This window comes from Magnolia sinica, chromosome 2 (assembly GCF_029962835.1).
Source record: "Magnolia sinica isolate HGM2019 chromosome 2, MsV1, whole genome shotgun sequence".
Taxonomy (NCBI): domain Eukaryota; kingdom Viridiplantae; phylum Streptophyta; class Magnoliopsida; order Magnoliales; family Magnoliaceae; genus Magnolia; species Magnolia sinica.
Genome location: NC_080574.1, coordinates 79759401 through 79784237, shown reverse-complemented (window position 1 = coordinate 79784237; position 24837 = coordinate 79759401). Strand labels below are relative to the sequence as shown.

At 39.7% G+C, this 24837-nt stretch overlaps 1 pseudogene; it reads right to left on the bottom strand.

The window, feature by feature from the left end:
- Window positions 1-12279: 12279 nt before the first annotated feature.
- The window catches only part of LOC131226049 (uncharacterized), a 51519-nt pseudogene continuing 38961 nt past the window's right edge, over window positions 12280-24837 (bottom strand).

Below are 24837 nucleotides of genomic sequence, written 5' to 3'. Positions count from 1 at the left end.
CGAGCAGGAGCTCTGGTTGAAGAAGTCTTCTTCAAGATTAGTTTTTGTAACACCCCGGATTTTTGTCAACCTAGAGTTAGACGTCCTTAGGCAATGGGTCAACCATAACACTCTCAAAGCTCAATCCCAAAGTCAAAAAAAAAATCAATTTTCAACCCATTTCCTTCAAAATCTCACCTTTCATCACCTCATTCTTCAAATTTCTCCAAGTACTTTCATATTAGACACAAATCCTAAATTTTAAATGGTGAAGGACTATACTTAAACTAAAACTTACTGTAAATGGTATATACATGAATAAAATGGGATTTTGACTATTGAATTTTTGGAATCTCATAATATAGATAGGTTAATTAGATAGATTAGCTTCTCCTACCCCAAAATCATATATTGTATGTCGCGTAACTATTCCCGTTTGCAAATGAGACCCGATAATGCCTCAATGGACTCGTGGGCCCAAATGACTCAATTCGGGGGGACCCGAGGTGGGTCCCACATGTTTCCGGCAACCCTGGGGGGGGGGAGGACATCTCCCCTAGGGCTAGCCCGAGCCCATATGTCTAGTGACCAGCGAGGGGCTCGCCGGTTTGGCGAGGCCTCATCCGTACAGCGGATTGGACAGCCCATTTTCTATAATTTTTCTGCGCATTTTGTCCAACTTTGAAAAATCATATCTCTCTCATTATAACTCTGATTAGGTGATTCAAAAATCAGATTGAAGATAAATGAGTCTAGTTTTATATAAAAATATGTGAAAAATATAATAAAATATTTAATATAGTTTAAAGTAGGTTGTTGTGACAAGTATCCAAAAATAACTTGTTGGACAGCTACTGCTTCTGGAATTTTTAGAATTTTTCTACAACACAAAATCTCATAAAATTTGGTGGAGATAGGGTAAACTTGATGATGAACTACTATAAAAATAATTAAAATAATATAATAACTAGAAGTGCCAAAAACGGGGCATAGAATGGCCCTAGGATCGTATTCTACCATAATTAGGGTAGAATTTGGTTAAGTACTAAATTGAATACTCGGTAGAATTAGCTTGAAGTACTTTAAATATGAACTACAAGACCCAAAATGAGTAGGACCACTAATGCTACATTACCTAGAAACCTAGGATTCAACTCTAAACCCGATTGCTCTCAAGAGTGCTTTGAAACTTCATATTGGACCTGGACCGCACGTTGAAAGTCTGATAGTGATGAACTTAGACAATTATGACCATTTAGTTAGACTTAAAAATCACCTCAAAAATCAAGTCTAGATGATGTCCTGAGACGATTTGCTTGAGTCCGGAGTGAAGAGTGTGAGAAAGGTGAATTTATTTAGAAAATAAATATGAATTTAAGTAATCTGAGTCGTGTCGCTTGCACGCAGTTTATAAGTATTCTGACCATTGGATTCTGACCCAAATTTACCCTCGGATCAGGGAAGATGGTCCACACATGTCAAAGTGCTTGTGGCCCTGATCGAGTTTCGGTGACCGTTGAACTGAAATTGGTCCGCCATGGACGATCTGGAAACCCGATCGGACTGAAAACTTAACTTGCTTAAGATCCATTATTAGTGAGCTTAAGTCTGACCGCATTCAGTAAAAGGACCTCTAGAAACGCTCCATTGAATTGAAATAAACCCGATTTGGTTATAACCAAGTATACCTTGGCCCTGGGGCTAATTCCATCAATTTTAGGCTTATATAAAGACCTTAAACCCTCACTCTCTAATTCCATACGAATTTTCCAAACCCTAGCTAAGAGAGAGAGAGAGAGAGAGGAAAAGAGAGAGGAAGAGAGAGAGAAGTTGGTGAATCATCTTGGAATTCCTTCCAGTTACTCTGCGTTCCTAACCCGTCGCTTTTGAATCATTATCTCGATGATTCTAATCTCATTTTTGGGTAAGTCAATTAAACCCTAACTTGATTTGGAACTTAGAATAGTCTAAGTGTTGATGTAGCTAATCTAATTCATGCCTTAGGTTATCTTTTTGCTATTGACGAAGACTTATCGTCTAAATCAGATCCGTTGCGCACTTTCTAGTTTAAGGTGAAGACTATATTCGTATAGGTTATGGTTTTCAAAGCTTTCAATGTTAGTTAATGATTTATTACTAACATGGGTGCCATTTCACATGCCAAATGCGATATCTGTTTCATTTTACGTAGATATATAAGCTATGTTGTAAATAGTGTGATTCATGTGTTTATTGAAATGTTTGTATGCATTTGGAATTTGATGTTGTGATTGCCATGATTATTTGTCATAGGGATATGATTGTTATCTATGTGACAACTCCTTGTCAAAAGGATTTGTCCTAATATGTAATATGGATGACATATGTTATGTATGTTGCTAAGGGTAGTTTAAGTGCTTGTGAAAATGTTTGAATAAGTTCGTATTTAGTAAGGTGTGAATTATGAGGGAGTTGAGATGTGAAATCCCAACTATCTTCCTTATATGTACTATTTCCTCCATGAATTTCTTAGTCTAACTATCCATGTTAACCATGTGTATGATTTCCTCCATGCAAGTTATTAATGTTATCGCTTTACTTATGAAATGCATGTGTATGGATACTCGTTATCCTGTATCTTATAATATGTTTGCTATTATGGTTGAATGTGTATGGGGCCACGTTATAGTCCAGGCAATCGGTAACAGCTTTGAAATCGTGGCTGAGATTCATTTGCCACATAGGATGTGTTTGACGAACCCGAGTCGTATTAGGGTTATCGGCAGTGGTTTGGCCACACGGAGTGTTTGCGCACTTCATGTCGTTCAACTCAACGTGTGCTCGTGCTAGTCGAGCTCTTCAAGTAACCCGATTGGCCCGATGTATGTTCACCATGTATGGACGCTACTGTTTGAATCTAGGGTACCAAACTTACCAGTGTAAATCCCGTTAACCATGGTGCCTCGATCCGCTAAGACTCATGAGCCGGGCATGGTGGTATGGGACACCGTGGTCGAGCTGTCAGCCTACGCTGAGGTGACGAGCCTCCCCGTAGTGACCAGTGAGTAAACCAGACTCGTGAGCTGATTATGGTGGTATGAGACACTATATTCATGCTGTCGGCCTACATTGATTGGTGACAAGCCCTTTGTAATGACCTCGAGCATACCTTGATACAGCATTGAGGTGACGAGCCTTAGTGTAGTAACTAAGGTATGACTAGGCATGCATTGATTGGTGACGAGCCCTTTGCAGCGACCTAGAACCATATGATCGTATGAGATTATCTAGGACTGACGACCCTAGAATGGATCACTATTTGGGAATTGATATAGGGAAGGTACCTTAGCTTCCCAATCCTGCTGTATGAAAAGGACTAATAACAACTTGGTAATCATATTCATGCACCGCATTGTATGTGCCTTGATGTTGTGGAGAACTGCGGGAGGTTGTCATGCGTACCGTAAGATGAAGACGCTGAGGGAGTGCAGGCGAGGGCATACATCATTTCTACATACATCCTTGCATTAACAAGAGTAATTAGGACATGTTTGATTGTACTGCTTTATCATTACTACTTGATCGAATTGATAACATGTTAACTTTTACTGTATAGTTCCCCTGAGTTGATCACTCACTCCCACGTTCTGGGAGGGTGTTTAAACACCAACCAGACTCTGTCTTAGATGCAGATGATGATGCAACCCATGAGGCAGAGCAGGAGTTTGAGGATGATGAGGAGGCGTTCTCCTTTATGCAGTTCTCAGGTGGGTTCATGTGAGCCATGTCCTGAGCTACGGGGATTCAGGGCTTATTTTGTAATGGTTTATTTCATTCTGATACTTGTATTTTGAGACAAACACTTGTAATTATGACCTGGCAGAGCATATATATCTCAGGGACTTATATTGATATATATATATATATTCCTTTAGTCTTCCGCTTGCATATTTTACTGGCCCCTGGATTATGTTTGCAGTTTTGGCTTAATCTACTTCATGTTCTATGCACTAATACAGACAACATACATTCATCATTACATATGTTGCATAAGTGATGTTTTGGAACTCGGGAGCTAAGATATGCTCGACCCCCGATTTTCAGGGTGTTACAGTTTTCCTCTCCTAATGACCTTGCTCCCTGGATCCAAGCAAGAGAGTGGTCTCCTAAGAGGGAAGGGTGTTTGGGAAGATCTACATCAAAAAAGGCATGCATGAACTATTAACACCAAAGATCGACCAATTGAGAAATGACCAAAGAAGAGCTAAGTCCGAGGAAAGCCGACCTGGAGCAGTAAATGTGGTGGGAACCAAGCCACGGTGCAAAGTCAAGCCAGGTACTTCCCAACTATCAAAATCCCAAAACCACTTGTCTTTTCAATTTTTATTGGAGGTCGGGACGGGGGAATTGATCGCCTACTATTGAAAAAAACTTCTTAAGCCTACAGAAGTTTTGGATCAAGCTGATTTTTACGTTGTCCCTTCCTCCATGTTTGTGTAGCTCAATTACAAGAATGCAATCACAAGCCCACACACTCACACCACATGGTGGGATTTCACCAAAACGGGTACTCGGAAACCATGACCTCGTGTTGAAACTCTACCATGAGGCATGAGTAACGACCTAATTAGTGGGAGTTAATCATTATTCATTTACAATCAATTTACGGTGTAAAAGAAAAAACAAACAGACCCCAGTGTAATTTCCCTCGATTCATGAGATTTTTGTGAGATTGCGCAGCCACTTGACTCTTTTTGGTCATTCAAAGCAAGCAAACTTAAGTCTCAACTTATTAGTCCATTTAAAACATGTTTAAGGTGTGGAACAGCTCTAGTAAGAGCCCTGAGAGGGCTACTTGCATGAGAAGGTGCCAATGTGGCACATGTGAAGCTCCAAGAAAATTCAATTTGTGGATGGGCCCCCAACTGTCCCTGCCCTCGCCTAAAAAATCAGACCAGCCACACTCAATGGGAAGGCCACACTTGTAAATGGATGGTTAGAAAAAAATTTGACATAGGGTCAACATTCAACATGCAAAGACAGCCACCTGATAATTGGACGAAGCTGATTTTGGCAATAGTACATAGTGGGGCCCAATTGACCCAGATCTCCAACACGTTCCTGACAACAAGTGTGCCCACAATCGAAAGTAGCCTTAGTATCTCTTTATACTTTGCAGTACCTCAAGCAAAAACAAGCTCAACCAAAAGATCAAGAGCTTCTTTCCTGATGGGTAAAAGGCTTAAAACACACCAATATGATATTAAAAGAAATTTGAAAATAAAAATAAAAAATGCATGTATTATTTCTTCATCAGTCTGCTTGTGATTGCTATAAAATATATTTTAAATTAAAAAATAATATATATAATATATAAAATGTGTTGAAAAAATACTTTTTCATGGTTTTGGAAATAGTCCCGCATTAGAAAGAGAGAAGAAGAAAAAGTTGTTTATATAAGAATAGTGGAGTATTATAATACTTACCCACATGGTCCAAAGGAGAATGGAACTTGCGTGTTCCAGTGCGTCGTGCACTCGCGCTCGGGCGTAGGCACGGGCACAGGCTCGGTCTCAAGCTCGGTGCGAGGGCATGGGTATTTGAGGTAGTGTGGCTGTAGAGGCGCTAGTGGCGCACTTTGCACTTCACATGTCTGCATCATGTTGCAAAGGGTCGTTCCTTCGCGACCTTGAGTGAACTGGAGCGAGATGTGTGCGAGTCGCGATGCGACTAAGTGGCTAAGGTGGATGGATGGCTGGACGAAATCTAGAGGACTAAATGAGAGTCCCTTTGAATATATATAGAGATGGAAAAAGAGCTGTTGCAGCAGATCTGTAACAGTTGTGCCATTAGTGCAGGGTCCAGCTATAACTGCTGCATGACTAGCCCAACAGCTAAAAAACGGCTAGCTGCTGTCTCACAACAGTCAGCATACAGCAGCTTAATGGCCCATGCACAACAGTAAAAAAATGGCCACAAAACGGCTAGTTTTCTCCAACAGCTAGAAAACCGTTATGGGATTTATTTCCCTGGACCATAATCCCCAGCCACCATAGCCTATATAAACAAGGCCTGGATGGGTTTCCAAACCATCTCACCACACTCCAACAATACCAATACTAATAAAAGCATCTCCTCTCCTAGAGACCAAAATATCAGCAATATAGCAAGGTTAATCAGAGTCATTGCTTGAAGAACAGACCAATGGTGTGGTCTAGAATGGTTCAACTAAACCAGTGGTTGAAGAACTGACCAGTGCAGTGGTCTAAAATCACATATTCTTTTCTCTTCTCTTTTGGGATTTTTCTTTATTGTAATTCTGTTAGATAGTGTGTAACAGAGTTCAATTTGGTGGGCCTTCGTGTATGCTGAACACAGACCCACACCAGGCTCGTCGTATCCTAGAAGAGGTTTGCTTATAACTTATCAGCATATTCAATTCACTTGAGTATGGGCAAATAACGCTTTAAGGATAGCGTTTCAGACGTGCTTCAGCCTGTTCTTAGTTCAGATCATTGTGATTTTTTGGTTTCCATATTTTACAGAAATATTTTATTCTATATAAATTTCAACAATCTTAAAGCGTTATTTGATGAAAGCCGACAGTGTTTCATCCATCAAGTTGATGAATCAGGACTTGATACGTCTTGATCGGTTCGATGGAACCAATTTTACGATATGGCAAGACAAGGTGAAATTTCTTCTGATGGTGCTGAAGATCTACTACATATTAGATCTAAATCTGTAAGCACTACCTGAAGTATCTGATAAAGACACACCTGAACAGGTGTCTGCCTGCACTAAACGAGCTGAAGACGAACTCTTGTGTCGAGGACACATACTGAACACACTCTCTGATCGCCTGTACAATCTGTACCAATAGATGTCATCAGCAAAGGAGATCTGGGCTGCTCTGGAGTTCAAATACAAGGCTGAAGAAGAAGGTACTAACAAATTTCTCATCGCCAGGTATTTTGACTTCAACATGGTAGATAACAAACCGCTACTGCCCCAAATCCAAAAACTGCAGCTAATAGTAAACAAAATCAAAGTCATCAAAATTTATCTTCCTAAATCATTTCAAGTCAGGACTATAATCGCTAAATTGCCACCGATGTGGAAAGACTATAGAAAGAAGTTGCTACATAAAATTGAGAACTATACACTGGAATAAATCCAGAAACACCACAGAATTGAGGAAGAATCCTATAACCACGACATAAAGAATGATAACGGGAATACCTCGTCCAAGGTACATGCAGTAGAGAACACTAATAACAAGAATCCCGAGAAGGACGATTCCCTAAAACCCAATAAAGAAAAATTCAAGAAAAATGCCCAAAAGAAGAACGGAAAGTTCAAAGGCCCATGCCATGTCTGTGGAAAAATCGGGTACTATGCTCGAGTATGCCGATATCGCAAATCTAAAAAAGAAGCAAGTGCAGTAGAAGAATGCGATATTGTGACTATGATCACTGAGGTGAATACCATCTAAGGCAAAGTTCTAAGTTGGTGGTATGATACTGCCACTACAGTACATGGGTGCTACGACAAATCGGCCTTCAAAACCTATGAAGAATTGACCGATGGTCAAGAAGTCTAAATGGGTAATGAAGTTTGATCGAAGGTAGTCGGCAAAGGAACTATCAAACGATATTCACCTCTAGGAATAAAGTGATTCTGACTAATGTACTGCATGTCCCAGACATGCGGTGAAACATAGTTTATGGGGATCTTCTAGGTAAACCAGGCAGAAGGGTGGTATACGAGTTAGGAAAATTGATTCTGTCCAAGAATGAGAATTTTGTCAGAAAGGGATATGCTTATAATGAGATGGTTAAGTTTTCTTTGAATGAAAGTAACACTTCTACGTATATGGTTGAATCCACTGGACTGTGGCATGATAGACTAGCCCATATAGGGTATAGTACCTTGAAGTTCATGGCTAAGAATGGTTTAATCTCATACATAGATAATGAAACAGATAAATGTAAAGTGTGCATACGATCCAAAATGACGAAAAGACCTTTTCCAAGTGTTGAAAGATCGTCTCAAATATTGGATCTTGTTCAAAGTGACATCTGTGAGTTAAACCATTCTTACTCGTGGAAGTAAACGGTACTTCATAACCTTTATAGATGATTGCTCTAGATATGTGTATGTTTATCTATTAAAGAGCAAAGATGAAGCATTGAACATATTTAAAATATATAAAGCAGAAGTAGAGAATCAACGAAATAAGAAGATAAAAATTCTCCGTAGTGATAGAGGAGGAGAATACTTCTCCAAAGAATTCGATAACTTCTGTGAAGAATATGGACTAATACATCAATGCACTGCGCCATACACACCTCAACAAAACGGAGTGGCTGAAAGAAAGAATAGAACATTAGTAAAGATGGTAAAATCAATGCTAATAAGAGCAAAGTTGCCGCTAAGTTTATAGGGTGAGGCACTGCTTGCAGCGTGCCATATATTAAACAGAATTCTATCTAAAAAATAAAAAATATCTCCATATGAAACATGGAGAGGTAGAAAACCTAACATAGGATATCTAAAAGTGTGAGGGTGTCTTGCATATTATAAAACCCCTGATAAAAAAAGAACTAAGTTAGGACCAAAAACTATTAAGTGCGCCTTCGTAGGGTATGCACAAAATAATAAAGCTTATAGACTTTTAGATATAGAGTCTAATACAATAATAGAATCAAGAGACGTTGAGTTCTTTGAGAACTCACTATCCTTGGAGTCAAAGGATAATGAAATATAAACTCCTAATAGACAACCAGATAGCACAGCTCCACAAATAGTGGAAACTCCTATTGAACCTCGTAGAAGTCAAAGGACAAGAATAGAGAAGAGTCTAGAAGATGACTACATAGACTCACAACGCATCATTTTCCATCTTATAGAAGGAAATAGAGAAAATGTTATAAGAAAAATACCTATAGTGTTGACTATAGAAGATGATCCTAAAACATATAAAGAGGCTGTATCCTCTAGAGACTCAGCTTTCTGGAAAGAAGCTATAAACAATGAAATAAAATCCATAATGTCAAATCAAACATGGGAACTAGTTAACTTACCTCTAAGTTCTAAACCCATAGGTTGTAAGTGGGTATTTAGAAAAAAATATCACACTAATGGGACTATCTAAACCTTTAAAGCTCGACTAGTAGCTAAGGGTTTTAGACAAAAAGAAGAGATAGATTACTTTGACACATACTCTCCTGTAGCTAGGATAACATCCATCAGGATATTATTTGCGCTAGCTTCCATACATCATCTTCACATCCACCAAATGGATGTAAAGACCGCATTCCTAAATGATGACCTCAATGAGAAGGTATACATAGAACAACCTGAAGGATTTGTTTGACCAGGAAATGAAAAAAAAAGTATGTAAATTAGTCAAATCTCTGTATGGATTAAAAAAAGCACCAAAACAATGACATGAGAAGTTTGATTCCAAAATACTATCTCATGGTTTCATGCATAATGTAGCTGACAAATGCATATATTCTAAAGTAGATGGTAGTTGTATCGTTATTATTTGTCTGTATGTTGATGACATGTTAATAATAAGTAATAAAATTGAAGGTGTTGTTGAAACAAAGAGGTTTCTATCTTCCGTATTCAAAATGAAGGATCTTAGACAAATTAATACCATCCTAGGTATCAAAGTTAAAAAACATTGTGGGGGTTATGCTTTGTGTCAATCTCATTATATTGAGAAGATATTACACAAGTTTAACCATCTAAATATAAAAGATGCAAAGACCTCATTTGATCTAAGTATCAAGCTAAAAGAGAATAACAGAAGAACAGTTTCACAATTAGAATATGCGAGTGCTATAGGGAGTCTTATGTATGCTATGCAATGCACTAGACCGGATATCACATATGTTGTGAGTAAACTCAGTAGATTTACTAGTAACCCCAGTACTGAACACTGGAATGCAATCAGTAGAGTCCTTGGTTACTTAAAAGCAACCAAAGACTTAGGACTATTTTATTCAGAATTTCCTGTCATATTGGAAGGATATACCAATGTGAGCTGGATATCGAGTGTAGGGAACAACAAGTTTACTACAGGGTGAATATTCACCCTAGGAGGTGCAGCTGTATCTTGGGGATCCAAAAAACAGACTTGCATAACGCACTCGATTATGGAGTCTGAATTTATAGCCCTGACTGCAACAGGCAAAGATGCTGAGTGGCTAAGGGATCTTCTATTAGAAATCTCATTCTGTGTAAAGCCTATATCGGCTGTGTCACTACATTATGATAGTGAAGCTACATTAGCTAGAGCCTATAGCGGCACATATAATGATAAGTCTAGATATATCAGTCTTCGACATGATTATGTCAGACAATTGATTCGAGATGGAATCAATACTATTTCCTATGTGAAATCAAGCAATAACCTAGCAAACCCTTTCACTAAACCTCTACCAAGAGAGGTAGTAGAAGCTACATCTAGAGGGATGGGGTTAAAACTCTTCAACCAAAGTTCCATCAGTGATAGTAACCCAACCTAAAGTCAGAAAATCTCTAATTTCGGGTTTAATGGGTAAGAACAAGTCACTGATATGTAGAAAGTTTTCAACACTAAATTATAAAACCTCATCCATAATAGATAAGTGTTAAGCATTATGAAAGAGGGTTGAGTCTTGGAACTCTTAATGAATTTCAATCTAAAGGACAAGTGTCTCATAGTAACGAAGACACTAGAAGGATTTCACCTATATGAAAGTAGAGATGGTGTCGTCTCTCATGAGAGTTAAGATTTTTCTCTCGGGATCGTTCACGAATTAAGATATGCATATGGCCATTAATTGTGCTGAGCAAGATTGTGAAAACTCTAACAAACACATAGCAAATATATGTGTAGTTTCTCCGACTCTGCTATATAGGAATAACTGGTTTAACGCCACGGCTACCACTCATTTCGATAAAGTTTTGAGATACTTATACTAAAGGAAGATTAAAATCGAAAGATATCTTTCTTTATGCATATATGCTGATTACTCTGGCAGAGATGTTTAATCGAGAAAAATATATTTTTAAAAATCAAGTGGAGGATTGTTATAAAATATTGATTTTTTAAATATATTTTAAATTTAAAAATAATATATATAATATATAAAATGTGTTGAAAAAACACTTTTTTCTTTTGGGAATAGTCCCACATTGGAAAAATAGAAGAAGAAAAAGTTGTTTATATGAGAATAGTGAAGCATTATAATACTTACCCACATGGTCCAAAGGAGAATGGAACTTGCGTGTTCCAGTGCGCGCGCGCTTGCGCGCGGGCTCGGGCACGGGCACGAGTACGGTCTCAGTCTCGGTTTCGGGCACGGGCTTGGAGCGAGGGCATGGGCATGTGAGGCAGTGTGGCTGTAGAGGCACTAGTGGTGCACTTTGCACTTCAGACGTCCGCATCGTTTCGCAGAGGGTCGCTCCTTCACGACCTTGAGCGAACTGGAGCGAGACGTGTACAAGTCGTGGTGTGTCTAAGTGGCTAAGGAGAATGGATGGCTAGACGAAATCTAGAGGACTGAATGAGAGTCCCTTTGAATATATAGAGAGCTGGAAAAAAGAGTTGTTGCAGCAGATCTGTAACAGTTGTGCCATTAGTGCAGGGTCTAGCTGTAACTGGTGCATGGCTAGCCCAACAGCTAAAAAACGGCTAGCTGCTGTCTCACAACAGTAAGCATGCAACAACTTAATGGCCCATGCACAATAGTAAAAAAACGGCCATAAAACGGTTAGTTCTCTCCAATAGCTAGAAAACGGTCATAGGATTTATTTCCCTGGACCATAACCCCCAGCCATCATAACCTATATAAATAAGGCTTGGATGAGTTTCCAAACCATCTCACCACACTCCAGCAATACCAATACGAATCAAAGCATCTCCTCTCCTAGAGACCAAAATATCAGCAATATAGCAAGGTTAATCAGAGTCATTGCTTGAAGAACAGACCAACGGTGTGGTCTAGAACGGTTCAACTGAACCAATGGCTGGAGAACTGACCAGTGCAGTGGTCTAAAATTACATATTCTTTTCTCTTTTGGGATTTTTCTTTATTGTAATTCTGTCAGATAGTGTGTAACAGAGTTCCATTTGGTGGGCCTTCGTATTTGCTGAACGCAGACCCACACTAGGCTCGTCGTATCCTAGAAGCGGTTTGCCTGTAACCTATCAGCATACTCAATTCACTTGAGTAGGGGCAAATGATGCTTTAAGGACAACATTTCAGATGTGCTTCAGCCTATCCTTAGTTCAGATCATCGTGATTTTTCAGTTTCCATATTTTACAGAAATATTTTATTATGTATAAATTCCAACAGCGATGTCCTTGGAATGGATGGAAGTACAACTGATCTCAGGTCTCCAGGGTTAGGAGTCCAAAGGCGTAAACCCCCCACTCTTTCCCTCCAGTTGTATTCTCAAGAAATTCAATCGAAGGACTTCACCCACTCAACCACCTATGAATGTTCCCTGTAATGCTTGTGCAATATGAACAGCCAATTGTACTCACAGTTGGGAAACACAGAGAACCTGAAGGACCTGCCTAACCTGTAAACAATATGGCCAGAAGAGGTTTACTTCGCTGAACCACAGGCAACTGAAAACATTGTTTAAGCCAGTGTGCTCTCGTATGATGATGGACCACTCTGGCACATCTGCATTTTGACACTGCATCATCAATCAATTTTCGAAAACTAGAAAACCTGATTCAACTCATACCCAGCTGAGTTGAGGGGTCGGCTTGAGAGACTGGCCCAAATCTTCACTAGGACACTTGGTATTTTATTAGTCTTTCAAGAATATAAATATTAAAATTTTGAGAGTTCTATTCTTTCAACTTTAATATAGATGGTGGTAAGACAATTGTCATCAAGCCTCTTTTTTTTTTCTTTTTCTTTTTTTTCTTTTTTCCTAAAAGAAATCAGGCTTTCCTTAAAATTGTAATTTTTATCAGCTTTAAAATTTCTTTTAAATTGTAAATTAAACCAAGTCTGAGGATTAATAATATCTTTTATTGATACTATGGAACATTATATCATGAAATAAACAAGGGAAATGTGCTGGGAGTTTCTTTCTCTATCTGTTAAGTGTATTTTTCATCGGACTCCATAGTTTCATTCCCTCGTAACCGTATATTTTCACATGAAGATCAATCAGCGGCCAAGCATACCTTCCTTCTTTTGATGGCATCAGTCTCCTAATAAATACTTTGGTGGTGTTTATGGAGTGCAATAGCGAACAAGTAATTCCCATGCCAGAGATACCTGAAAATTAAACAGAAAAAAGACCATATAATTCTTCATTTGTCCAATGCAATGCATTTGTCCACCTCAGTAATGTAAATGTTGAAGTTGAAAAATGGCAAAGATCACACTACCTTTCAAGAAAAAGTAGTGGATCAACTATAAGCTCCATCTTTCCATCGATCCAGATGCTATACTGCACCTCTGGAAATAGCCTGCGGGTTATGAAATCAAGGGACTTGTGCGGATCCTCTGTTTCTAGCGCACTGTGGCTCCCAGTGTCGCGGAATTTAATTAGTCCAAGCCATTTTCGCTGAAGTCAGCACAACGCTTTAACGAAATAAGGAACGATTTACAAAATTCTGCTTGATTACACCCTGATCCATAGCTCAAGTGGTAGACTGAGTGAAAGATACCTTGTTGCAAAACTGAGGTCTTGGTATCGATTCCCTAGTGGGGGTGGCTAACAGTGAAGTGTGAACTGACAGTGGGGTGTTCTAACAAGCTAACAAAAAAAAAAATACTGCTTGATTAAGAAAAAAGATTACGTTTCCTGCACTGACGTTGGTGGGACCTGACCTTGGCCTACCTCGATGTATGCTTTATATATCTACACCATCCATCCGTTCTTTTTTTTTTTTTTTTTTTTTTTTTTTACATTCATTGTCCAAAAAATGAAGAAGATACAAATCTTAGGTGGACCACATCACAGGAAACATTGGTCACTGAACGACCACTATGGAAAACTTCCTAGAGTCTACGGCTTTGTTTATTTGTCATCCAACTTGTTGTTGATGAGGTCACACAGAGCACGTGAAGGGAAAATACAAATATCAGCTAGATCCAGGACCTTTGTATCCCACATAAAATTTTAACAGTGACCACTATTTGTTGTAGTGTGGTCAACTGAGATTTGTATCAATTTTCATTTTTTTTTCCATTCCTTAAAATGAACTAGCAAAACATATAAGCACCATAAATATATAATACATACATCAAAGTGTGCCCCATGCTTAGGTCTCACTCACATCCTAGGATATGGGGTTGCAACAAAGTTGCATTACTTTTTCAAAACCAAATTTCATAGTGTAGCAAGCAACACCCATGTCGGTATTGTGTGATACTAAACAATCTCCTTGGGGCCATCATGATAGATGTTTCTTATCCATGTTGTCCATCCATTTTTCACCTCATATAAGAGCATGAGCACAAAAATAAGGTAGATTCAAATCTCAAGTGGATCACACCATTAAGTAATTGAAAACCAAATTGCATAGTGTAGCAAGCAACACCCATGTCTGTATTGTGTGATACTAAACAATCTCCATGGGGCCACCATGATAGATGTTTCTTATCCATGTTGTCCATCCATTTTTCACCTCATATTAGAGCATGAGCACAAAAATAAGGTAGATCCAAATCTCAAATGGATCACACCATTAAGAAACCTCACCATTAAAAACTTCCTAAGGGCCACTGTAATGTGTATTTGCCATCCAACCTCTTGATAAAGTCACAAAGTCATGAATGAAGAGAAAACACAAACATGAGCTTGATCCAAAACTTTTGTAGCCACTAAGTTTTTTTTTTTTTTTTTTTTTTATGGTGGCCATCTAATCACCCATTTCTTGTGGTGTGGTCTACCTGAGATCTAGATCAACCCCGTGTTTGTGCTCATGCACTAAAATGATCTATAAAAATGGATGGATAATATGAATAATACACATACATCATGGTAGGGCCTACAAAGCTTTTCTAGTAGCACACAACTGTCCACAGTGCATGCTACCCTAGGCAATCTGAGTGTCATCCCTTATAGTTGTTAAGGGTCAAATATTGCATATTATCCCCCATTTATATCTTGGTTTTATGAACATGATAATGCTTAATGGTCTATTTTATACATGTCTTTGTTGCAAGGTGAATCTGATAGCTTGGATTGAAAAGAATGTTAAAAGCATGGATTTAATGCTCAAGAATCACCAAGCCAAAGGTTGGATCTTAAAAGACTAAAAATGAAGAATTCACATGCTAAAGATCTAAGAAAACCAAGTGAGGAATGAAGAAAATCGAAGATTTGAAGAGAATTTGCATAATTCTCGACTAATCGAAGCTCTCGCTCAACCAGTCGAAGCTTTTCCTCAACTAGTTGAAGACATTTCGACTCGCACTCCAGCAACATGAACTTCTAATTTCACGCGATCCTTAACTAGTCGATGGTGACTCTCGACCAGTCGAAGGCTGTCCTCGACTAGTCGAGAGTTACACAGATGTTGCACAGACTATGTAAATTTGAGGCGGTTTCCTGATTTTTCCAACTCGGTGCGAAAGTTGGAGTTGTACAACTATAAATAAGAGTCCCTAGGATGTTCCTAGGCATCTTCTAGGGTTTAAGGAGTGGAGTAAAAGGGTGAAGCTACCATCCGGGAGTTTTTCTTCTTCCTCCTTAGTTGTTTTCATGTTTTATTTAAAAGAGTTTGGTTCAATCATGTCTATGGTTGGCTAAACCTCTTAATTAGGGCTAAGAGGTGAAGCTTGTAGCGTGATGGGATGTTTCTATTGCTTTGATTTATATTTATGTTAAATTTTCTTTGATTCTAATTTGATATTTAAGGAATACTTTCAGTTTTTAATGGTTTGTTGTGACTCAAATTACAATAGATCTGCAATAGTTTTGAGTATTTTCTTTTCATGCTTTGAGATTGTGAAATTAGAAAATCCTGTTATTCTCCATCGTCCTTTGGGCATGGTTGAATGATAGAATCCCTTCTAATCTTCTTAATTCTCTTATGATTGGTTGCGTAATTGGTATATCTTGTTGTTTGTCATTGTCTCCTAGGCATTTGATCTTAATTGAGATATCTTCCAACTGGATAAGATAGGACCCTAATTCCAATTATGTCCTTAAATCAAGCATAGTATCACCTTGATTGCTACAAGTGGATATTTGGAAACCCTAGTTCCCATCTTTGAATTTCTTAAGTTTCTAATTAAATCTCTCACAATTACTCCTTTTAATTTCAGATTTAGATTTACATCTTCTTCTAGTTCTACTTATATTTGCTTTCAGAATACACACGAGATTAGTCCCTGTAGATTCTACCTTGGTCTCACCAAGATTATTACTACATCGTAACCCTACACTTGGGGTTGTGAACAACGGCCACCTTCAAGAGCAAATGGTTAATTGGTGGATTAGGTGAGACTTACTGTGATATTTATGTAAAATAAACCCCAACCACTAGGTTTTTCACCCCATGTTAGTCCATGGGCCCAAAAATCAGTTTCATTTATGATTCACATTGACTTGGACATAATGTAAAGGGCTTTACCAAAGTATTTCATTGGTGTGGCTCAAGTGATTCATGTCCAGTAACAATTTTAGGGCATAGGCCTAAGTTTTTTTTATGCAATTTAGTGGTTGAAGTGGATTTCATACAACTATCATGGTGGACCCTTTAAAAATCAAGGGCATACATCTCTCCCAACCATTTCTTTTAGTGCGGCCAACAAGAATATGGTTTGATCTGATTTTTATCTTTATACCCAATCTTAATAACAAATGGTCATAGTGGATCTTACAAAAACATAACGGTGGGCCCAATCTAAGTCAATAGATATGTCCCATACAAATATTTTTTCCTAAGTAAACTCCGTATACATTTAAGAGGTTCTACCAGACAAAATGATGGGTTCCACTAGACAAAGTGACTAGATTACTGGATAAAGGAGTTCCACTAGACAAAGTGATAGGGTTACCAGATAAAGTGACAAGATTCCACTAGATAAAGTGACGGGATTCTGCAAGACAAATTGACGAGGTTGCTAGAAAAATTAACAAGGTTGCTGGACAAAGTGACGAGATTGTTGGACAAAGTGACAAAGTTCTGCCAGATAAAGTGACAGGATTATGGGTTAAAGTGATGGAATCTAGTAGATAAAGGGACAGGGTTTCCAGACAAAGTAATGTGGTCCCATCAGATAAAGTGATGGGGTCTTATTTGGCAAAGTGACGAGATTAACGGACAAAGCGACATGATTCACTAGACAAAGTGATGAAGTTGCTAGACAAAGAGACAAGATTTTACTAGACAAAGTGTTTCAACAAGAAATGAAAGTATTTAATTTGGGGACTATCTTACTAAATAATAACAAAGAAAGAATGAAGAGAACAATCATCACATTTTATTCATTTATTCTGAATTCATTTTACATCCTTCTCATCCTTTGATTCCAAGATAAAATATTTAATGGTCAAGGAATACAAGGATCAAATGAGCTTAATATCGATTTCGGTAGCATTTCGGCTCATATCATTCAAGTCTTCATAAGAGAAGAGTTGTACGAATCTTAATTTGTATATTCTTCTGAATAATGTAAAGGAATACTAAAATTCTTCAAAGAACTGCAATATCATGAAAGCAAAATAACTATGATTCATGAGCCCTTCTTTAGGCTATGCAACTCATTCGTAGGACTACGCAACTCATTCCAGTTGTGCATCTCTCCTTGCTCTCTCCAATACCCGTCAAAGGTATCGGAGTCTTCTCTCAAACCAATGCAACGCCTTAAATGAAGGGGTGGGGGTATTTATAGGCTTTCGCACGTGTGAGCCCTCGAATCATGTGTCATGGTAGCCACTTCGCATTACGACACTACTGATGTGTATCTACCAAGTACGAGTTGCGCGAACCTGTGCAACTATTATGAGTTGCGCGGCCCAGTGTAACTGTAATGCCCTGAAAATCGAGAGTCGAGTAGATGCCCAACTCCCGAGTTCTAACGCATCACTTATGCAACAAGATAATGATGATTAAATATTGTCTGTATTAGTGCATTAAACATGAATGAGATTATACCAAAACAGTATATCATACTCCAGAGACAATTGGATTACGCAAGTGGAAGACTGTGATAAGTATATAAAGCATACAAGTGGTTGTAGGTCCCCAGAGTATGAACATGATACCAGGTTAAATAATTACGTGTTTAGTTCTAAAATATATAAAATGATGAAGTGTAATGTCATCTAATCCATATCCTTGTAGCCCCGGTGACGTTAACTCCAGGTCTACATAGACCCGCTAGAGAGTTGCAAGTAGGAGAACTCCTCTTCGTCATAGAAGTCAAGCTCTGCCTCGTAAGCCTTGACGTCACCTGAAACTACAACAGAGCCTGGTTGGTGTTTTAAAACACCGTCCCAGAGTGGGAGTGAGCGATCAACTCAGTGGAGTTATAAAATAAAGGTTAACATGTTATCAATTCAGTCAAGCAGTAATGATAAAGCAATACAACAAACATTCCTAAATACTCTGGTTAATGCAAGGATGATATGTATTAATGATGTATGCCCTCGCCTGCACTCCCTCTGCGACATCATCTTACGGTCGTGCATGCAACACTCTTGCTGTGCTCAACTCCAACGCCAAAGGCACATGCAATAAGGTGCATAAACGTGATTAGCTAAGTTCTTAATTAAACCTATTCATATAGCAGGTTTGGGAAGCTAAGGTACCTCCCTTTTATATCATTGACTCAAACAATGATCCATCTAGGGTCATCAATCCAAGTTAATCACATAACGATAGGTAGTTCTAGGTCACTAAGGAGAGGCTCGTCACCTCAGCGCAGGCCTAGTTTATACTCGAGATTACTACGAAAAGACTCGTCACCTTAGCGTAGTCCTAGTGTATACTCGAGGTCACTACGAGAGGCTCGTCACCTAATCGTAGGCCGACAACTCGAATACAGTGTCGCATACCACCGTATTCAGCTCACGAGTTTGGATTGCTCACTAGTCACTATTGGGAGGCTCGTCACCCCAGCATAGGCTGACAGCTCAACCATGGTGTCCCATACCACTATGTCTGGCTCATGAGTCTTGGCGGATCATGGTACCATGGTTAAACGGGCTTTTCACTAGTAAGTTGGTACCTTAGATTCATCCAGTAGCGTCCATACATGGTGAACATATATTAGGCCAATCGGGTTACTTGACAGGCTCGACTAGTATGAGCGCATGTTGACTTAATCAACATGGAGTGCATGAGCACTCCACATGGCTTAACCACTGTCGACAAATAGCGTATGACTTAAATTCATCGAACCTGTCTTGTGTGGCAAAACGACCTTGGCCACTGATTCAAAAATCATTACCGATTGCCTGGACTACATCGTAGCCCCAATCATACTCTAAAACAATAGCATTCACATGTGATAGTCCAGACATCATGTGATAACAAATCTAAATGTAAATCTCATTTGAGCATTTCAACAAACACATAGTGCACATGTTATTATACATAAGCATTTCATCCATAAATCACGTAGTAGTAAGATAAGTTATATGAAAGAAATTGTAACTATAGATAAGGGGATAGAGAATCATATATCAACACCTTAATTAAATATTTCAATAAGAATTTTCTCATTCAGGCATTTTATCAAACACTTAGACTACACATATCAACATACATGTAATAAAGTAGCTATAACAGGTATTATAGTAAACCCTTTCACAAAGGATTCGTCACACATACAACAATCATGTATTCTCAATAAAAAATCATGACATGCATAAATCCTAATTCCATATTTATTCAAACATTTTAACAAACACATGGAATGCATTAAAATCAACATAATTTACATATATGTGTAATATACGGAAAACATCGTATCTAAGCACTTGTGACAATAATCAAGTCAGTCATAAATTAGTAACTAACATTGAAAGCCTTGAAAACCATTACCTAAACATTTATAGTCCGCACCTTTCGTCAGTAAACTCATACCGAACTTAGTTCAAACATTATGCCTTCGTCTACGGCACAACGGCTACCTGAATCACAAAATAAGTTAGCTATTTCATCGATTCATCTACTTAGATACCTAAAACAGATTAGGGTTTGGATTTCTTACCTAAAAGTAAAATCGAAATCGTCGGTGTAGCGACATAGGGGGGATGATTCGGCACGTGGAATGATGGGATCGAATCTCGGCAACAAACCCCAACTCTCTCTCACTTCTCCTTACTTTCTCCTTCTCTTTTCTCTCTTCTCTCTCCTAGGGTTTTATAAATTCGTATGGAATGAGAGAGGGGTTGGTTAAGGCCCTTATATAGGCCCAGAACTGATGTCAATGGCCCCAGGGTCATGGTATACTTAGGATATAGCCAAAGAGTGGCTGTTTCAGGCCAACGAAGCTCATTTTGAGGTCCATTTCTTGCATACAATCCAGAGAAAGTTCCTTAACAATGGATCTATGTTAGGTTAATTTTTTGGTCCGATCGGATTTATAGATCGACCGTGGAGGACCAGTTTTGGTTCAACAATCATCGTTACTCAATCAGGGCCACAAGTACACTGACATGCGTAGGGAAGTTTCCCTGATCCAAGGGTGTAGTTGGGTCATAATCGAACGGTCTGAAACCTTAAATTTGGCCTGCAAGTGAACGGCCCAATTCACTTAAGTTCGAGTTCATTTTCTATAGATATTCATGTTTCTCACACACTTCGCTCCAGGCTCAAGTTATGCATTTCTAGATATTATTGGGAGTTGATTTTTGAGATGGTTGTCAAGCCCAGTAAGGCAGTTATAACCGTATAGTTTCGCGGTAATCGGACTTTCGACGCCCGGTCCAAGTCTGATACGGAGTTTCAAGATGCTCTTGAGAGCAACTGGGTTTTGAGATTGATCATAGGTTTTAAGGTATTGTAAAGTTAGCGATTCTACTGGTTTTGGGTCGTGCAGTTCATATAGAAAGCAATTCAAGCTAATCTACCAATTAATTCAGTTTAATACTTAATTAATTTTTATCTAATTTCTAAAGGATTTAGTCCTCAGTGATTTCTGCCTAAGGTAGTACTCGGGTCTTTGTACAAATTTTTTCAAGACATTACAATCTACCCCCCTTAAAGAAAAAATTTCATCCTCGAAATTAGTACCTTTTCATACTCGAGAATTTGAGGGTAGTTCTTGCGAACCTCGGCTTCTATTTCCCAAGTAGCCTCTTCTTCAGTGTGGTGGGTCCACAGTACCTTCACAAGCAGGATAACCTTACTACGCAGTACATGTTCTTGGTGGTCTAGAATAGGTGTCGGTCGCGGTACATACGTAGCAACCTCACTCAACTGTACCTGCTCCCATTTGATAATGTGGGAAGGGTCAGGAATGTATTTCTTCAGCATCGATACATGAAATATGTTGTGCACGCCTACGAGTAGTGTGGGCAAAGCAAGGCGGTATGCAACCACACCCACTCGGTCTAGTATCTAGAATGGGCTAATGAATCTCGGTGTGAGCTTCCCTTTCTTCCCAAACCGGAGGACTCCCTTCATTGAGGAAACCTTAAGAAACACATGATCCCCAACTTCAAACTCTAGCAGTCGCCGTCTCGTATCAGCGTAGCTCTTCTGTCTGCTCTATGCTGCAAGAAGTCGACACTTGATAATGTCGATCTTCTCTAAGGTTGCCTGTACTAACTCTGGGCCAATCAAACTCTTCTCACCAACCTCTGCCCAGCAATGCAGTGCTCTACATAGACATCCATACAGTGCTTCGTAGGGGGTCATGCCAATACTTGCCTGAAAGCTGTTGTTATAAGCGAACTTGGCATAAGGAATACAGTCATCCCATCTGTCCTTGAAATCAAGCACACAAGCTCGCAACATGTCTTCCAACACTTGATTCACCCGTTCTGTCTGCCCATCCGTCTGTGGGTAGAACGCGGTACTGAACTTTAGTTTTACACCCATTGCTTTCTGGATACGAGTCCAGAAGATAGATGTGAATTGCGTGTCTCGGTCCAACACGATCTCTATAGGCACTCCATGCAGACGCACTATCTCCTTGATGTACAACCTGGCCAAATCGTCTGCTGAGTTTGAGACTCTAATAGGGAGAAAATGAGCCAATTTTGTTAACCAGTCCACAATCACCCAAATGGAGTCATGTCCTTTCCTCATCTTCGGTAACCCTGAGATGAAATCCATAGAGATTAAATCTCATTTCCATTCCATTGTGGGCATGGGCTAAAGCAGTCCAGGAGGTCGGCGGTGTTCAGCCTTGACCTGCTAGCACGTGAGACAACTGGATACATAGTCTGCTATGTGGGCCTTCATGTTGTCTCACCAGTACGATCGTTTCATGTCTTGATACATCTTCATACTACTAAGATGCATCGCCATCTTCGAATTGTGAGCAACTTTGAGGACTTCCTTTCTCAAGTCATGAAGGTTTGGGATGCATAGGTGGCCACGATAACATAAACCCCCATCTGTACTAACTCTCCATTCTAAGTCTTCACTTTCACTCACCTGCTCTCTCATCTTTGCCAATAGTTCATCATCCTTCTGAGCCACAATAATCCGGTCATCGATAAGTGGCTGTACCCGAATGTGTGTGATGCTCTCGAACGGTTCCTCTACCGTAAGCTTTTGCTAAAAGTCTCGCATAAACTCTACCATGTTCCATTCGTCTATCATCAGCGGAGCCGCAAATGCTATAGTCTTCTTACGGCTCAGTGTGTCTACCACAAGGTTGGCCTTGCCGGGATGGTAGGAGACCTCGAACTTGAAGTCTTTTAAGATTTTCATCCACTGTCGCTGCCTCATATTGAAGTCCCTCTGTGTGAATATATATATCTGAGGCTCTTGTGGTCGTAAAAGAGCTCAAACTCCTCTCCGTAGAGGTAATGTCTCTAGAGCTTTAATGCAAAGATGACCGCTGCTAACTCTAGGTCGTGCGTAGGGTAGTTTTCCTCGTGTTTCCTTCACTGTCGTGATGCATAGGCGATCACCCTGTCCTTTTGCATAAGGACACAACCCAAACCAACACGAGACGCGTTGGTGTATATCGTATACTTGACCCCTTGCTCTGGCAATACTAGCACAGGGGTAGACGTCAACTTGTCCTTCAGTTCCTGAAAAGCTGCTTCTGCCTTCTCATTCCAGGCAAACTTAAGATCCTTCTGAGTGAGCTGAGACAACTGTCTAGCTATCTTGGAAAAGTCTCTAATGAATGACGGTAGTAGCCTGCTAGGCTAAGAAAACTCCTCACTTCAGTAACCGAACCGAGTTGCTCCCAGTCCTGAACTGCGGTCACCCTAGCAAGGTCCACAGCTATGCCTTCCTTGGACATGACATGTCCCAGGAACTTGACTTCTTCCTTTCAGAAGTCACACTTCTTGTACTGGGCAAACAACTGGTTGTTCTTTAGAGTATCAAAGACTGCTCGCAAGTGTTCCTCGTGATCCTCCTGACTCTTAGAGTATATCAGAATGTTATCTATGAACACGATGACGAATCGGTACAGATACGGCCGAAACACCCAGTTCATTAGATCCATGAACACGACTGGTGCATTCGTGAGTCCAAATGACATCACAAGGAACTCATAGTGCCTAAAACTGGTTCTGAATGTTGTCTTCTATATGTCCTCATCCCTAACGTGCAATTGCCGGTACGCTGACTGTAAGTTAATCTTCAAGAAATACTGTGCCCCTTTCAACTAGTCGAACGGATCATCTATACTGGGCAAAGGATACCTCTTCTTCACTGTCACTTGGTGCAACCTACGATAATCAATACACAATCGCAACGAACCATCTTTCTTCTTCATAAACTGCACAGGTGATCCCTAAGGAGACACGCTAGGTCGTATGAAACCTGACTCTAACAGGTCATCAATCTGTCTCCTCAATTCCTCCATTTCACATGGAGGCATGTGATATGTGGGTAAGGAAATGGGTGTCATACCAGGCACAAGGTCGATAGTAAAATCGATCTCGCGCTGAGGAGGTAACCCCGGTATTGTCTTAAACACTTTTCAGAAGTCTTGGACTACGGGCGTGTTTCCAAGCATTGGACCATTATGATCTTTCAATAGGACAGAATAGTAAAGGACTCAGAAGGGGCAACTGACTCGAACGGGGAATGTGAAAGTTGTGTTTTCAGGTCCGTGTGTCGTCACCAGTCAGGTCTCACAGTCGATCTCGGCCCTCATTTCAGTAAGCCAATCCATGCCAAGGATAACGTCGTAATGGTATATCATTGTGACAATCAAGTCAATGCATATCGCTCTACTCCCTAAATCTATCAAGCAACCCTTACACAACTTAGTGGCATCTGTAAAAGTTCCTGCTGCTGCGATAACTCTCACCCCAACCATAGGGGTCGTATTCAGCACAAAGCGCTTAACTGTAGAACATGATATCATCGAAATAGTGGACTCAATGTCCACCAACAGAAATACAGGTGTACCTAGGATGTAGGGTAGTGACCTCGAAGGCTAAAGACACTATAGCTGCAGACTCAGACACTTTAGCTGCAAGCGCATGTACTCGCGCATGTTGAGAACGGTTCAGCTATGGTGCCATAGGCCATTGAGGTGGCCTAGATCGAGGTGCAGGTGGCCTGTAAGAAAGTTGTGCTGGTAGTACAGAACGTAGAGGTGGAGCTGAGATAGCTAGTGGCATCTGCCGGTTGATCCTCTAAGGAGGCATAAAGCCGTTGTCGCTCATCCTGGTGAAACAGTAGGTATCTGTATAGCCCGACCTCTTACAATAGGTGCACCAAATATCAAGTCGTCTCGACTGTG